The sequence below is a fragment of the Mobula birostris genome, chromosome 9, assembly GCF_030028105.1.
Source record: "Mobula birostris isolate sMobBir1 chromosome 9, sMobBir1.hap1, whole genome shotgun sequence".
Lineage (NCBI taxonomy): Eukaryota > Metazoa > Chordata > Chondrichthyes > Myliobatiformes > Myliobatidae > Mobula > Mobula birostris.
Genome location: NC_092378.1, coordinates 50,155,602 through 50,168,015, shown reverse-complemented (window position 1 = coordinate 50,168,015; position 12,414 = coordinate 50,155,602).

The window sequence follows — 12,414 nt, the reverse complement described above, 5'->3', positions numbered from 1 at the left end:
CAGGATTTCATCTTTATTGCATACACTTAGCTACAAAAGACATCATAGCCTAAAGACTTTATTATGACTTAGGGTATGTCATAAATAGATCTTGTTCTCCCTATTTGTTCGCTTTTGTGCAATGGTAATTTTGATCAGAGATTATTGTTGATTAGTAGATTAGTAACAATAATGATGAACTTTCTATGAACAAAGGATGGGTCATTTTGCTTGTTTTCATGTATTCACTATTTTACTATTATGAAAGTGCAGAGACAGATTGAAAGAATCGAGGGGCAGCACTGTATGCTTCGTGTCAACAAAACACTTGCATTGACATTTTGAGCACACGTGTCATAGATTCATCACCCCTGCAAGAGGTTTGTTTAAGTGCTTTCGACAGTGGGATGGAAGTTTTCTAGGCACACAGGAACAGATCCTTTGGCCATAATGTTAGACCATAATATCATGCAGCAGAATTAGGCCATTTGGCCCATCGAATATGCTCCACTATTCCATCATGGCTGATTTATTATCACTTTCAACCCCAGTCTCCTGTCTTCTCCCCACAGCCTCTGATGCTATTACTAATCAGCAACCTATCAAACTCCATTTTAAATATACCCAATAACTTGGCCTCCGCATCTATATGTGGCAATGAATTCCACAGATTCACCACCCTCTGGCTAAAGAAATTCCTCCACATTTCTGTTGCAAATAGACACCTCTCCGTTCTGAGGCTGTCCTCTCTGGTCCTAGACTCCTCCCACTATAGGAAGCAAGCTCTCAACATCCGCTCTATTTAGGCCTTTCAATAATTCAACAGGTTTCAATGAAATCCTTCACTTCATTCTTCTAAACTCCAGCAATAACAGGCCCAGAGCTATCAAACACTCCTCATATATTAACCCTTTCGTTCCCAGATCATTCTTGTGAACCTCCTCTGGACCCTCTTCATTGGTAGCACATCTTAGATACGGGGCCCAAAACAGTTCACAATATTCCAAGTACGGTCTGGCCAGTGCATTATACTGTCTCAGTATTACATTAACACACACAAAACGCTGGAGGGATTCAGCAGGCCAGGCTGAGTAAACAGTCACCGTTTTGGGCCGAGACCCTTCATCAAGGTCATCCAAGTCATTGATATAGCATGGCATGGGCACCGCAGTAGAGTAGCAGTTACTGCAAAGCTATTACAGCTTGGGACATGTTTGAGTTCAATTCCAGCACCGTCTATCAGGAGTCTATATGTACATGGGTTTCCCCCGAGTGCACCAGTTTCTGGGTAGGTTAATCGGTCTTTGTAAATTGTCCCATGATTAGGTTAGGGTTAATCAAGTTTGTCGGGTGCTGCTTGGGCGACGTGGCTGGAATAGCCACCTCTGCACTGTATCACTAAATAAAAAAAAGGAAGAACCTAACCTGTCTAGAACTTTGCTTCTTTCAATAAGATGTCTAAAATATTAATGATAGTCCTGTAATCTAAAAGCTGAAACTATAAGGAATGGAGAGGGGCATCTTGAATCGCATAGGGGTATTTCTTCAGAAAGACCATCATTAGGATAATGTGCCTCGATCAGGGTCCAATTAAGACTAACAATGGAAGTTATTTTCTTATCATCTGTTACCACATGTCTCACCACCAGGGATCAAACAGTTTGGAAGGATTTATGGCTTCATCACCAGGCCATTAGCAATCAATTTACATGTTTTGATTGCAAAAGGTAAGGTGAAAGTTGGCCGTGTTTTAAAGCAAATATTCAGCCTTGTGAAATAATTTTGAAGACGCATGTCATGACCGGAGCTTGCTGAAAGCATTACAATGACCGGAGGGACTGAGTGGTGCCGCAACAACCTCTCACTCAACATCAGCTCAACCTAAGGACGAACTCCAGGAAGAAGAAAGCCAGAGGTCCATGAGCCTTAGGAGAATGGAGGTGGAGAGCTTTAAATTCCTAGGCATTGACATATCAGAGGATCTATTTTAGGACCAGCACATAACTGTCATCACAAAGAAGACAGTTTCGTAGATTCTTGCGCTGATTCAGCATGTCACCACAAACTCTGACCAACATCTATAGATGCTCATTGGAGACTATCTGACTGGTTGCATCACGTCAGGGTATGGAATCACCAATACCCAGGAAAAGAAAAGGCTGCAGAAAGTGATGGATAAAACCCTGTCCATCACAGGACAAACTCTCCCCACCATGGACTCCTTTTTCATGGCACGTTGCCACAGGAAAGCAGCATCCATCATCAAAGACCCTCACCATGACCTCGTCTCACTACAACAACCATCAGGGTCCTGAACCTGCATGAATAACTTCATTCACTGTTACGCTGAACTGAATCTATGACCTACAGACTCACTGCTAGTGACTCTTTACAACTCATGTTCTCAGTATTAATTTTATTGCAGTTTATCTACTTTTGTATATTTTCTGTTTGTCAGACTTTGCTTATCAACAGTTTTTATAAAAGTTTATTGTATTTCTACTCTTTTCTGTGAATGCCTGCAAGAAAATAAATCTCATTTCAGTAGATGGCAACATATATCTACTTTGATAATAGATCACCTTTATTAACAGGTACTATCAGAGCAGAAGGTGATATATCTTTGAGACTTCTTTTTTTTAACCGTGCCTGTGGTCTGCTCTTTATCAAATTACGGTATTGCTTTGCATTGTTGTAACTATATGTTATAATTACGTGTTTTTTGTCAGTTTTTTAGTCTTGTTTTGTCTTGGGTTTCTGTGATATCATTCTGGAGGAACATTGTACCATTTCTTAATGCATGCATTACTAAATGACAATAAAAGAGATAATCTAATCTAATCTAATCTCACCATTGCCTGTATCACACCTCCGTTTTGCTGCTGTGACAGTCAGCAGTAAGGGCAGTAAGGATATACTGCGTCCGGTGGTCCCGATGTGGCCTTTTATATATTGGCGAGACCCGACGCAGACTGGGAGACCGCTTTCCTGAACATCTATGCTCTGTCCGCCAGAGAAAGCAGGATCTCCCAGTGGCCACACATTTTAATTCCACATCCCATTCCTATTCTGACATGTCTATCCACGGCCTCCTCTACTGTAAAGATGAAGCCACACTCAGGTTGAAGGAACAACACCTTATATTCCGTCTGGGTAGCCTCCAACCTGATGGCATGAACATCGACTTCTCTAACTTCCGCTAAGGCCGCACCTCCCCCTTGTACCCCATCTGTTACTCATTTTTATGCACACATTCTTTCTCTCACTCTCCTTTTTCTCCCTCTGTCCCTCTGAATATACCCCTTGCCCATCCTCTGGGTCCCCCCCCCCCCGTCTTTCTTCCCGGACCTCCTGTCCCATGATCCTCTCGTATCCCTTTTGCCTATCACCTGTCCAGCTCTTGGCTCTATCCCTCCCCTTCCTGTCTTCTCCTATCATTTTGGATCTCCCCCTCCCCCTCCAACTTTCAAATCCCTTACTCACTCTTCCTTCAGTTAGTCCTGACGAAGGGTCTCGGCCTGAAACATCGACTGCACCTCTTCCTACAGATGCTGCTTGGCCTGCTGCATTCACCAGCAACTTTGATGTGTGTAGCAGTAAGGGCCATCTGCCTCATGCCGTGCTTGGGTTTCAGCTGGGCCATGTGCTCTTCAGTCACCTGCTGCAGATCAGTGGCGAGTGCCTCGTTCCACACCCAGTTCAGCCACAGAGTCAGCAGGGCTGTGCTGTCACATCCATTCAGGAAGAAGCGGGTGCTGGACTGCCAGAGGAACTGCAAACTTTCAGATGATTAGTAGTGGAGCACAAGGTCTTCTGATCTTAATTATAGAATTATACAGTCATAAATCACTACGGCATGGAAATTGGCCCTTTGGCCGATAGAATCCATTCCGACCTGTTCTCCTGCTTAGTACCATCCATCTGCTTCTTGATTGTATCCCTCCATTCCTCTCCCATCCACATACCCCTCAAAACATTTCTTAAATTTACAATTGAACCCGCATCCACCACTTCTGCTGGCAGTTCATCTACTCTCACACCACTCTGAGTGAAGAAATCCCCCTCAGGTTCCCCTTAAATCATTCAGCCATAACCTATCATTTCTAGTTCTAGTCTTACTCAACCTAAGGGGGAAAAGGCTGCTTGCATGAACCCTATCTACACCCCTCATAATCTTGTACACCTCTATAAGATCTCCTCTCATTCTCCAGCAACCCAGGGCATAAAGTTCTAATTTATTCAACATATCCCTGTACCTCAAATCCTCAAGTCTTGGCAACATATCTATAGATTTTCTCTGCCCCCTCTCAAGCTTATTGGTATCTTTCATGTCAGTAAGTGACCAGAACTACACACGATACTCGGCCTCACCATCTTTTACAACTTCAACATAACATCGCAACTCCTGTATTGGTTCTCTGATTTATGAAGGTCAATGTGCCAAAAGCTCTCTTTACGACCCAGTCTACCTGTGATGTTATTTTTAAGAAATTATAGATCTGTATTCTAAGATCCTTTATTTCACTGGGTCGCCCTCATCCCCTGGTCAGCAATATCACTCCACTCCCATTATTACCCAGTCCATATCTCACAGCCATCTGCAGGACTAGAGAAGACCATACCACCATTCTGCTCCATTTCCCTGCTTTAATACTCTGTTGATGATGCCTGCCTTATTAAACCATCTTCTTAACCCTGCCGCTTTCAGTGCACCCAGAACCACCGGTTCCTCAGCATGAATTGGGTGTCACATTTACAAAGAACCTGAAACATAGAACAGTACAAACCAGGAATGGTCCCTTCATCCTGTGATGTCTGTGCCAAATTATTAACTTATCTGTCTGCACATGATCCACGTCCCTCCATTCCCTGCCTATTCACGTCTCTGTCTAAATACCACTGCTATACCTGCTCCACCACCACATTCCAGGTGCCCATCCCTCTTTGTGTAAAATAAATTAACATGTACATCTCCTTTAAACCTTCCCTCTCTCTGATCTTAAAAAGGCATGTCCTCCAATATTTGATATTTCTACCCTAGGAAAAAAGATTGACTATCTACGCCTGGCTATGCCCCTTATCATATTATAAACCTCTGTCAGGTCTCCTCTCAGCTTCCAATACTCCAGAGAAAGCAATGTCGGTTTTTCCAACCTCTCCTTATTGCTAATACCCTCTCATCCAGGTGGCACCCTGATGAACCTCTTCTACCCTCCCTATTGCCTCCACACCCTTTCTGCAATGAGGCACCCAGAACTCAACACGAGCAGCCTAACTAAAGTTTTACACAACAGCAATAAGGCTTCCTAACTCCTTTGCTCCATGCCGTGACCAGACACCTCCTTCAGCCACGTTACACCTCAGAAAGATTTCACTGGCTAAAAGACAGAAGTTACAAATACACCTACTGCGTCAATCACTGTATCCCGGGATCCCAGTGTGGCCTCCTCTACTTTGATAAAAACTGACGTAGATTGGGGGGCTGCTTTGACGAGCTCCTTTGCTCTATACGCTACAACAGGCAGGAATTTCCCATGGTCACCTATTTTAATTCTACTTCCGGTTCCTATTCCGACATGTTGGTCCATGGTCTCCTCTACTGCCACGATGAGGCTACTCTCAAGTTGGAGGAGCAACACCTCATATTCCATCTAGGTAACCTCCAACCTGATGGCATGAACATCAAGTATCAAACTTCCAGTAATTTCTCCCCCAACCTTCCCCCTCTTCACTTCTCCTCTCTTTTTCCATTCCCCATTCTGGCTCCCTTCTCACAACTTCCCTTCTCCTCAGCAGCACATCAACTCCCTCTGGTGCTCCTGCTCCTTCCCTTTCTGCCATGGTCCACTTGCCTCCCCTATCAGATTATTACTTCTTCAGCCTTTTCACTTTTCCAACTACTACCTCCCAGTTTCTCACTTCATCCCCCCTCCCCCACACAACCACCTCCCCACATGCCTGGCTTCACCTATCACCTGCCAGCATGTACTCCTTCCCCTCCCTGCACATTCTTAATCTGGTCTCTACCCACTTCCTTTCCAGTCCTGATGAAGGGTTTCGGCACAAAGCGCTGACTGTTTATTCTTCTCCATAGGTGTTGCCTGACCTGCTGATTTCCTCCATCATTTTGTGTGTTGCTCATAACTATGCCTTTTCTTTTTCTTTCTTCCCTTTCACTCTTGTGTTCTTTACCCTGCAAGAAATTACGACAGAGGGGCAGCGTGCCGCTTGACATTCCTGTTCATTCAGCTATTTCACCACAAGGGTGTCAGTTCAGTTCACTCATTCTACCAACATACAAGTTAAAGGCTAGATGTCATTTATATATATTTTTTTTTTGCAGTGTAGATTTGAATAATGGAACTCCCAGGCCGATCTCTGATATTTTGAGCTATATTCCTGACCTCAGAATTTCAGGTTTATGAGGCAAACTCATTCTCTCTGTGCTCAGCTTTTGACTGAGCTGATGTAATTATTCCATCAGTTCAGAACTGGAAGTCATGTCAGCTGTTTACTTCTAAATAACTTCTGTATCAGTGAATTAATAACTAGTTTCTGTTGTGTCAAATAAAGAAGGTCTTATGATTAACATTGCAGGTAATTATGTGCATGTAGTGAGAAATGTTGGAGCGTGGGAACTATAGAAGTAATGAGATTGGGCATTTCTTGGGCTTCAGAATAGGTTAAGTGAAGCACAAGGCATTACTATGCTATCCTATCACACAGGAATCTGTGGCAATATGACTGATCCCTTGCCTTAAGTGGGCCTTTTGTGTTGGAGCTGTAGTCCATGTGGTGAAGCTGCTAACTTACGGGTTGAGTCAGTGTTAAGTAAGGCAAATGCAATGCACACATTCATTTCAAGAGGACCAGAATATAAAAGCAAGGATATAATGCTGAGGCTTTATAAGCCTTTGGTCGAACCACATTTTGGAGTGCTGTGTACATTTTTGGACCCCATATGGATGTGCTAGCATTGGAGAGGGCCCAGATAAGGTTTACGAGAACAATTCTGGGAATGACAGAGTTAACACATGAGGCTTTGGGCCTGTACTCACTGGAGTTTAGAAGGATGAGGGAGCATCTCAGTGAAATCTGCCAAATATTGAAAGGCCTAGACAGACATAGTGGAAATGGAGAGGACGTTTCCAATAGTTCAGAATATAAGAACCCAGATAGCTGTGGAGGCCAGATCATTGTGTATACTTAAAGTAGAGGTTGAGAAGTATTTAATTAGTAAGGACATCAAATGTTATGTGTTAAAGGTAGAAGAATGGGATTGAGATAAAACAAAAATCAGCCATGATGGAATGGCAGAACAGAGTCAATGGGCCAAATGGCCTAATTCTACTCCTCTGTCTCTCTAAGTGGTGTTTTGCTGGGAGTTGCAGGAAATTGATTTCCACAATAACAGGCTTCTGGTTCTAAGTCAATGTCAAGGGGGTTTACCACTCAAGAAGTAGCTGAAGGCAATGATGCCCTCTCTGCCCTCCGTTCAGAGGTAGTCCCAGTGGAGCGTGTGTGGTCAGCCGAACCAAGGTGGCTTGCCGCAGCCTATTCACATTGTAATGAAAGGCAGTGGGGAAGTGACAAGGGAGTGAGTCAGTAAGTTTTCATTGATTAAGTCTATAAGAGGTATAAAAAGACATACTAAAGAAGTAGTATCCAAGGCTTATTCAAGTAGTGGAGCCTCAGAAAGTGGACATCCATTATTAAGGACCCTCATAGCTCAGGACATGCCCTCTTTTCATTGGTACCTTCAGGAAGGAGGTACAGAAGCCTGAAGGCACACACTCAATGATTCAGGAACAGCTTCTTCCCCTCTGCCGTACGATATCTAAATGGACATTGAACCTATGAATGCTCTTCGTTTTTAAAAAGTATATATTATTACTGTTTTTGCACTGTTTTTAATCTATTCAATATATACATAGAGTGCCAATAAAAAGTATTCACCCCCTTGGAAGTTTTCTTGTTCTATTGTTTTACAACATTGAATCACAGAGGATTTAATTTGACTTTTTTTTTGACACCAATCAACAGAAAAATACTTTTTCATGTCAAAGTGAAAACAAATCTTTACAAAGTGATCTAAATTAATTACAAATATAAAATACAAAATAATTGATTGCATAAGCGTTCTCCCGATTCAAGTCAGTATTTAGTAGCTGCACCTTTGGCTGCAGTTACGGCATTGAGTCCAGGTGGATAGGTCTCTATCAGCTTTGCTCATCCGGGCACTGCAGTTTTTTCCCAATTTTCTTTATAAAACTGCTCAAGCTCTGTAAGAATGCATAGAGATCATGAGTGAACAGCCCTTTTCAAGTCCAGCCACAAATTCTCAATTGGATTGATGTCTGGACTCTGACTTGGCCACTCCAGGACATTAACTTTGTTGTTTTTAAGCCATTCCTGTGTAGCTTGCTTTATGATTGGGGTCACTGTCTTGCCGGAAAACAAATCATCTCCCAAGTCACAGTTCTCTTGCACACAGCATCAGGTTTTCTTCCAGGATTCCACTATATTTTGGTGCATTCATTTTACCCTCTACTTTCACAAGCCTTCCAGGGCCTGCTGCAGTGAAGCATCCCCACAGCGTGATGCAACCACCACCATGCTTCACGGTAGGGAGGGTATGTTTATGATGATGTGCGGTGTTTGGCATACACCAAACATAGCGTTTAGTCTGATGGCCAAAAAGCTCAATTTTGTTTTCACCAGACCATAGAAACTTCTTCCAACTGACTTCAGAGTCCCTTGCATAGTGTCTGGTAAACTCTAGCCAAGACTTCATGTGAGTTTTTTTTTTAATGGTGGCTTCCTCCTTGCCACTCTCCCATAAAGCTGCAATTGCTGAAGCATCCGGACAACAATTGTTGTAAGTGCAGTCTCTCCCATCTCATCTACTGAAGCTTGTAACTCCTCCAGATTTGTTATAGGTATCTTGATGGCCTCCCCCACTAGTCCCTTCTCGTACGGTCATTCAGTTTTTGAGGACAGCCTGCTCTAGGCAGACTTAGAGCTGTGCCATATTATTTAAATTTCTGGTGATTGACTTAACTGTACTTCAAGGGATATTCGTGACTCAGAAATTTCCTTGTATCTATCTCCTGATTTGAGCTTTTCAATAGCCTTTCGCGGAGTTGCATGGAGTGTTCTTTTGACTTCATGTTGTAGTTTTGGCCACGATACTGACTCACCAGCAGTTGGAGCTTCCCGATACAGACAGGTGTATTTTTACTACAATCAATTAAAACACCTTGACTGGCAACGGTGATCCCCATTTATCTAATTATATGACTTCTAACATCAATTGGCTGCACCAGTGATGATTTGGTGTGTCATATTAAAGGGGAGAGAATACTAATCCAATTAATTATTTTGTGTTTTATATTTGTCATTAATTTAGATTACTTCGTAGAAATCTGTTTTCACTTTGACATGAAAGAGTCTTCTTCTGTTGATCAGTGTCAAAAAAGCCAATTAAATCCATTGTGGTTCAATGTTGTAAAACAATAAAACATGAAAATTTCCAAGCAAGGGTGAATACTTTAATAGGAACTGTACATATACTTACTGCATTTGAAATACTTATTTTTTTCTCTCTATATTATCATGTATTGCTGCTGCTAAGTTAACAAATTTCACAACGCGTGCCAGTGATAATAAACCTTATTCTGATTCTGATTCTGAAAGGGGAACATGCATTTCTGTCCACTATTGCTTGGAGAAGTGTTCTTGGTCCTGCAAAAATTACTGCTATTTGACTCAGTCCCAAAGGTTCTCATGTAGAACAGCTGAGAATTGAATTGTTCCCAGCAACCTTTGTTACTTTTGGTGACAAGTCCTTTATTTATTTATTCACGGGATATGGATATCCTTGGCAACACTGTAAATTATTGTCTGTCTGTAATTGGTCTGACTGGCTACAAGCTCATGGGGCTGTTACCACATAGAAGCGGGATGTAGAAGGGATCATGAGTATACTGTATATGTATATGCATACTCATGGACCATTCAGAAATCTGGTGGAAGAAGGGAAGAGACTGTTCCTGAAACATTGAGTGTGTGTGTTCAGGCTCCTGTACCTCCTTATTGGTAGTAGAAATGAGAAGAGGGCATACCCTGACTAGTGGGGCTCCTTCATGATGGATGCTGCCTTCTTGAGGCATCGTCTTTTGAAGTTGTCCACAATGTAGCGAGGACATCTATCAGGGGGGACAGCTTAAACTATCATGTCTCTACCAACTCTTTACCAATGCATTTCTTCAGTTCCATCTCTCAGCCCCTTCTCTACAGACTTGCAAATTTTTTTCTTTGCTGTTTACGTAACTACTTTCTTCTTGAAGGTGACAGCAGATCCTGCCTCCACCTTCTCTGCAGGCAATGTGCTCCAGAATCCAACTGCACCTGCAAAAAGAAGTTTGTCCTCATGTTACTCTTAATTTCCTTTCACATTGTTTTATACCTGGTACCTATAATCCTTGACTCTTGCACTAAAGGGAACAGCCCACCAATGTCTATTTTGTCCAGTTCTTCATCGCATTACACCCTTCCATCAGATTTGCTCTCAACTTTCCCCTTCCCTTTCCCTCAATAGTTGCAACTTGCCTAATTTTTCTTTGTGATTGTAGTCCCTCCTCCTGAGAAATACACTTTTCAGTTTCCGTCTTCATCTCCTTTCTCCAACATGGTGACCGGAGTTAAATTCAATGCTTCAAAGTTTTATAAAGCTTTGGCATAACTTTTCTAATTTATTCTCGACTCTTCTTTTGATAAATCTCAGATAACGTAAGGTGATGAGAAAGGTGTGTGCCTTATCAACGGCTTTCTCATCGCAAGTATCCATGTGCATACTGGGACAATGCCAGAAATGTGTGTTAGACCTGGGTAAGTTAGCTCGAGATATATTCCTGTAGTCCTGTCCCAACACCTTTCAGATTCTGCGCCTTCCCCTATAGAGCATAGAAGAGTACAGTGCAGGAACAGGCCCTTCAGCCCTCAAGGTCTCTGCTGACCATGAATCCGAATGGAACTAATCGCATCTGCCTTCACATGATTCATATCATTTCATTCCCCCTTAATTTCATAGGTCTGTCTAAATGTCCTTTAAACATCTCTGCCGTGTTTGCTTCCACCACTTGCCCTGTTCCAGGCACCTATCTTCTCCATGCATTTCTCACTTAAACTTTTCCCTCTCACTTAAATGTTGTACTTGAGGATTTGATTTTCTATCCTAGAAAAGAGGGACTGACTGTAACCCAATCTACAGCTCTCATAATTTTATAGGCTTTTATCAGGTCTCCTTTCTCTTTCTAATACTCCAAAGAAAACAATCCAAGTCCTATACAATCTGTCCTTGTACCAAGTACCTTCCAATCCAGGCAATGTCCCACTAAATCTTCCCTTTACACACTCCAAAATTCCATATCCTTCCTGTAACAGGCTAGCCAGAACCACACACAATACTCCAAATGCAGCCTAACCAACGGGTTACACAGCTGGAGATTGAATACCTGATTTTAAAATCCATTGGCCATTCTTTAGCACCTGTCTACTCACATTACCTCTTTCAGAAAGTTATAGACTTAGACTGGGACAATTTTTATCCAGCCCCAGTCTTTCCTGTATTGACCTGTTTCTGATATCCTAACCACAGATTTATCAGCTGCCAACAAGTTGACAATCCATGGTCTCAATGCTGTGTGTGTTTGGTTTAAAACACTGCTTCATATGATTGAATATACAGTCCTCTGACTCATTACCAACCAGTGTCCTTGGATAACAGGAGGGAGAAGGTGACCATGAAGGCAGAAAAAGAGAGGAAAGATTGCAGCACAGTTATGCAGGCAGGAGAATTGTTGCCTCAGGTTCAACCCTGAGCTTTGTTGCTGTCTGTCCAGAGTTTGCACGTTCCCCCTGTGACAGGTGAGCTTCTCCCAGCTGTTCCCACATTGAGTGTTGGTGGGTGAATTGGCCCATGTAAAGTGACCCAGGTGAATAGGTGAATGGCAGAATCCAAAGGAACTACTGGGAGCATGAGGAGAGTAGAACTAGATTAGTGCAGGATTGATAAAATTGTGTGCTTGATGGGTGTCACAGACCCAAGGCCAATAACTGTACAATTTGCTTAGCTTAATAAAAAGAAGATAGATTTTGACTTTCCGAAATATTGATTGTCAAAACTTTACTTTTCAAGTTATCTTGTTGATTAATTGCTGAAAATCATTGGAAGTTGAAGGGACCTGTTTTAGAACACAGAACAGTGCAGCATAGAACAGGCCTTACAGCCCACAATGTTGGACTGAATTCTTAACCTACTCCAAGTTCAACCTAACCATTCCCTCCTACACAGTCCATAGTCTTCTATTTTTATTTCATCCCTGTGCCTATCGAAGAATCTCTTAAATGTCCCTAATGTAACTACGTCTACCA